We start from the raw sequence: 6,000 nt of genomic DNA, 5'->3' as shown, positions 1-6,000 counted from the left end.
ATTAATTTATGAACGTAGTGGAAAATGGAGGAAGATCATTAAAAAAAAATAAATAAATAAATAAAATAAATAAAATAAATAAATAAATAAATAAATAAATAATAAAAATAGTTAAATAAATAAATAAATAAATAAATAAAAAGAGAAAAAAGGCCGCAGAAGATGAAGATAAGGATTGTTATTTCTGTCCGAACGACTCTCTTCTTTTTTCTTCAATAAAATTTGTGGGAGAGGGGAGAAATAAGACAAAAAAAAAGGAAACAAAAACATGAAGTCGATCTAGTTCGGAAATATATAAGTAAGTCAGTGGTCAACGCGAAAAGAAAGTACTCGTTATCGCGTCATCGGTATGAACGATCGATTTAAATCGGGTCGATAATACTTCTTCTCACAGGAGATACGAAGAAGGTACGAAAGTGAAAGGGGGCGGTTATAATAAGTGGAGTACCGATCGAGTGAAGGTTCATAAGAGAAATAGCGATAGCGAACAAGTGAACAACAGAAAGAGAGAAAGAGAGAAAGAGAAAGAAAAAGAGAAAGAGAGAGAGTTTATCACGAGAATGTTTACTACGATTAATAGTATCAGTATACAAACATTATAAATATTCATGTAATTATCTATTTTTATATATATAGAAAAGAACGTCACCATTTGGAAATAATACTTAGAAGTTCGATTTGAACTAGAGTTATGTACGTGTGTGTGTGTGTGTGTGTGTGTGTGTGTGTGAAAGCATCTAGGTTAACTACTTACTTCGTGCATTTATTTACCTATATTAGCTTACGACATTGGAATTCCTTTGATATACTGGACATATCGAATGAATTATAATACCGTTTCGAAATGACCACTTTGTCCCTGTCCCGTAAGCATATGAATGGATAAAAAGAATAAAAGAAAACAAGAAAGAGATAAAGATAAAGAGAGAAAAAGAGAGAGAGAGAGAAAGAGAGTAGACGAATATAACACAACACTTCTCGTTCGATCTCTTCTCTTATCTCACAGAGAAGGTCTGTATATACGGTTCGCCATTGCGTTTCGAGTAAACCGGTATTGAACACGATCCTGACACGAATGGAAAAGGGGTGCAGGGGACATAAGGGAATGACAGTGACCTTGCATATTATTTCGGCTTGCATTTAGATTCCGCATTTACATAGGATGTAATTTGCGTCAGTAGGAATTGAATATGTACACACATACATATATACATACATAGATATGTCTATACGCGTTACTGGCACGCGATGATAATAATGTCGCAAAATAAGGGAGACAAGACACTGATCATACTATTTGATTGGTGACTGTGAAAAATTTCTTTTTCCCTTTTTTCCCAGGTATATTTTACTGTTTTTTTTTTGTTTTTAATATGACCCTCTTATTTCGTTGTTAAAACTTCATTGGGGGGAGATTTTTTTCTTCCTTTTTTTCTTTTTTAAGTAAAATAACATTAATGTGAAGTAAGAGAGATATTAAGAGAATAGAAAAGTGTCAAAGTTAACAAAATAACGTGCGATCACATCAGAGAGAAAGAGAAAGAAAGAAAAGAAAAAAAGAAAGAGAGAGAGAGAGAGAATATTCTTCAAAATTTTCAAATTAGGAAAAAGAAATATGATAGTAGGTAAAAGGCGATTGCGCCTTAGAAAGGGAAAAGAATAAGTGAAAGGACCTTGACAATCACCAAGAGGGATATGAGTTAGGAGAGGTGCGTCTACGGCGTATTCATTATTGGGCGTCGCGACGCTCGAATGACGACGCCGCCGCCACCGCCACCACCGCCAACGACGACGACGACGACGACGACGCCCAATCGATACACCACTACTATCCATCCGCCTCCCCTCCACTGTCGCGACATGTATATTTCGCTTCCCTTTCAAATATTCATATCGTTCTCTTTCCGACTTCTCAATCGGACTTCACGAAGCAATGTGAAAGAGGTCATGATCGGCATCAACAATTTTCTTATTTCTTTCTTTCTATCTTTTTTTCCCCCTTCTTTTTTTCTACGAGAAAAAATCTAATCGATTATTAATTATATACTCTACATTATATTACTATATTATATCCTAATTATATTAATACTATCGATTATAAATTTTATATATACACATGTGTGTGTGTATGTGTATTAATAAAAGAGAAGAAACCACATCGTTATAAAAATCTTCTTAGAAATAGGTACAAAATAAAAGAATCATGTTTAAGTTTGGCGCCACTTACACTTATCCGCTAATAGGACAAAACGTTCTTCATAACATAAGTATACTTCTTATACATTATTCATGCACATTTTCGAAAGATGTTACAAAGAATAATAAGAATAATAATAAGAATATCCTTCGAGAATTCTCTCTCTCTCTCTCTCTCTCTCTTTCTTCTCCCAACTAACAAGAATTCTAGTAACGAAGAAAATGAGAAAATATCGAAAAAATAAACTCGAAGAGACAAACTTCTTCACACAAGTTGTATGGGATCTTTCTACTCGAGAGTATTCTTCCGCATTCCAACGAGCGCGTTATATATTGCATATATATATATATATATTATGATTGAGAAATATATATATATATATATTTCAATTGGAATATATAATAAGAAATGTTTTTGATTCAATACATCAATTCAAGAATAAGCATACTCTACTCGTACTACACGTATAAACTTAATGACTCACATATTCCAATAACAATAAAGAATATATATTAAGGTTTCAATATTTCCTTCTCCCCCCCTTTCTCTCTCTCTCTCTCTCTCTCTCTCTCTCTTTCTCTCTCTCTCTCTCTCTCTCTCTCTCTTTGTATCTATCTATCGATCAATTAATCATTCTATCTAGTTATACACGTGCTATCTTTTTGAAAAGGTTAGAAAATCTTCAGAGAAACGCGGAACGTTTGCCTCAGTCGTAGAGTTCTATGCTCGTGCTTCCGGGATCTTCGTGAGTTGAGAGAGAAGGCTTTGCCCTTCCTGACCTCGTACACACCTATTCGTACCTGTTGGCTACGTTTTCTTCTTTTAATTCTATTTGCGTATATATATATATATACATATACATTTACGTGTGTGTGTGTGTGTGTGTGTGTGTGTATGTATATATATATCTCTCTCTCGAATTTATTTCAATAACACGAATTATTTTATTTCAATATGAGTAATAATACACTTTGAACGAAATAAAAAAAAAAAGAAAAAGAAAAAAAAAGAAATAAAAAAAAAATAAAAAAGAGAAAAAGGGAAAAAAAGGAGAAAGAAAAAAAAAATTAATAAGAAAAAAATGTCCAATAAATATGCGCCATTACGATCGGACTGATCACTGAGCTGTGATTGGCTGAGAGAGAACTCGTTCTCTTGGGGAATATCTTAAATCCAGGCGATCAATAAATTCACAGGAAAGAGAGAAAGGGAGAAAGAGATAGAGTTGTACATACTCCAAGAAGACGTAAAGCGAATTGAAATTCATTAAGAGTAAGGAGGAGAAAGAAAGGAAAAGAAAGAAAGAACGAAAGAAAGAAAAAATACTATAATCGATCGGCGTGTCCATATAATTAACTTATTCCTTCTTTGATCGGTTAAAAAAGATGACAAATAATAAATATTACGTTTTTCTTTTTCTCGATAAGAATATGATGATGACGACGATGATGATTTTATGCAGATCTTTTTTTTTTTCCTTTTACGTGTAATCGAGACTTGTGATTGATACGATCTATGGTTCATTTCATATCTATCGAAAATAAATTTTTATTGTAAGTACTTATGTATGTATGTATGCATGATATATATATATATACAAATATATATTCACTACGCTCACGCTCACGCACACGCACACGCCACGCACACGCACACGCACACGCACACGCACACGCACACGCACACGCACACGCACATAAATATGTAACACTTGAAGTAATATCGAAGAAATCATAAACTCATTGTTTGAGGAGCATCGACACCGACAGAATCGACCGTCCTTGATAATAGAAAGATAACTATCACGATAAACACGTTAAGAGAAAGAGAGAGAAGGAAAGAAAGAGATAAATATATTAACGATCAAAGATTCGCAAGAGACTTTAAGCCGGTATTTTACGACGTAGAGAAAAAAAAAATATAGGCGGCATCATGAAAATGCTTGTGGCAGTGAAATTTGAATCGGCTATTTTATAAAAAGTGTCAGTATACACTTCTTAGTTTCTTTCGAGCAATCGTCAATGAAAAATATTTCCATAGTGCTCTGAAAGATTCTTTTTTTTTTTTTTTTTTCTATTTATTTTTCTTTTTTACATTATTACTTTTGACGATACTATCGAACACACTTACATTAAATAATTTATATATGGTTTGTAATTTAACGATGCGATTGATTAACAGCTGATCGTGAAGAAAGAATTAGAAAACGAACAGAGAGAGAGAGAGAGAGAGACAGACGAAGATAGAGGCTGTCAAAAACTGGCGGTTTTTAACAGAAACATCTTCGATAAAAGGACGTAAATGTTAGAAAAATGAAATAAATAGAATAAGGGTAGAAGGGGACAACATTGCACGTGTTTAAGATGAAACTTCGAAACATGAGTACAAAGGTTCTCTCATTCGACTTCCTCGCAAAAGACGAGTCCATATCGTCACACTACGCAAGCGGTCGTTCGCGAAAAAAAAAATCAATTCGGAGTGACGTACAACGTCGTGTATGGTTGCTTCATCGGACGATTCGAATGAATTAAAGAGCGTTAAACTAACGTACCAGCGTCAGAATCGCTCGTTGATGATGATATTGCGACACGTCAAAATATGCGACCGTTTTGAACCGTTCGTACGAGCCAACCGTTTGTTGTAAATCGTGAACGGCCATTTTGCCAGGACCCGTCACACGTCTCTTCGTGCTCTTCTCACTCTATCTCCCTCTCTCTCTCTTACACATATATACAGTATACACTCTCCTTCTCTGTAACGTTTCTCCCTCCCTCTCTATCTCTCTCTCTCTCTCTCTCTCTCTCTCTATCTGTCTGTCCCGCTCGTATTTTGCAAGATCGTTTGTAGCATCTATATCGCCATCCATAAGAAATTCGTGCGTAACGGGTCGTAGGTACTCACGTATTTTTCCAGGGTGTTGTATTAACGATGGGATCCCTTAGATTCGAAAAATTCACGTGAAAACCCGGACGAACACGACCATCGAAAAACTCCTCGAGATCACTTCTGCGATCGGACTAGCCGCGAGGTGGCGCCTTGAAAGACTTCGCTCGGTCACGCATGCTCCTTGCCGCCGTGGGGTCACGTGACACCGCGACCTGCCCGTTCCTTCACGATCTTTGTCGACGTTACACGATGACAACCGACGTTCAGCAACGCTCGCTCTACAATGTCTTTCTTTATATTATTTACACCAACGCAATATATATATATATATGCTTTAAGTACTATGTTTCGTGCGTCGGTAATAAAGTTTCTTACTTGAAAATATGGAGTCCGTCGATAATACGATTTCTATAGTTTGCAATTGGTTTCGTATGTCGGTAATGTGGTTTCTTAATTTATGTAATGTTACATATGTTGATAATGAGGTTTCGCAGCTTCCAATGTTATATCAATAATGAATGCTAAGTGATAAATTCAATTGCTATATATAATGTGTATCAATATGCATGTGCGTACGTGCGTGCATACGTTGGTCTGTTGCTTGTGTGAGTGTATTTATGTAAATGTATGCTCTTCCGGATTATGATTTGATCTAATTCAATTTTTATATTAGTTTTTAACAATTGAAATAAAAAATTGAAATATATGTGATATATAATAAAAATACAAGATTTTTTATAAAGATCTATTTATGAAATATATTCATCAAATTGATATTTCGTCTTGATAAGTAAAACTTGGTATATAGAAATTATTAGAAGTTTCATATTTACGTTATTATATTTTCGAGAGTAATGAGTAAGACAATAAATAATACAGAGATCACATTCGGATCTGAAGTATGAATCATTAAAGTG

General features: G+C 34.6%; 1 protein-coding gene across 2 annotated transcripts in view; it reads right to left on the bottom strand.

The window, feature by feature from the left end:
- Positions 1-5,247, bottom strand: part of LOC124422604 (lissencephaly-1 homolog) — a 13,501-nt gene extending 8,254 nt beyond the window's left edge. The window contains exon 1 of one of the 2 annotated variants that reach the window (XM_046959283.1): positions 5,099-5,247. The gene's annotated coding sequence lies outside the window, so the exon portion shown is untranslated. Of the gene's footprint in view, positions 1-4,748; positions 4,907-5,098 lie in introns of those variants that run through there. The other variant, XM_046959284.1, reaches the window with a different exon arrangement.
- Between the last annotated feature and the right edge of the window lie 753 nt (positions 5,248-6,000).

This window comes from Vespa crabro, chromosome 3, assembly GCF_910589235.1.
Source record: "Vespa crabro chromosome 3, iyVesCrab1.2, whole genome shotgun sequence".
Classification (NCBI taxonomy): Eukaryota; Metazoa; Arthropoda; class Insecta; order Hymenoptera; family Vespidae; genus Vespa; species Vespa crabro.
Note: the sequence above shows the minus strand (reverse complement) of the source record. Positions and strands in the feature narration are given on the sequence as shown.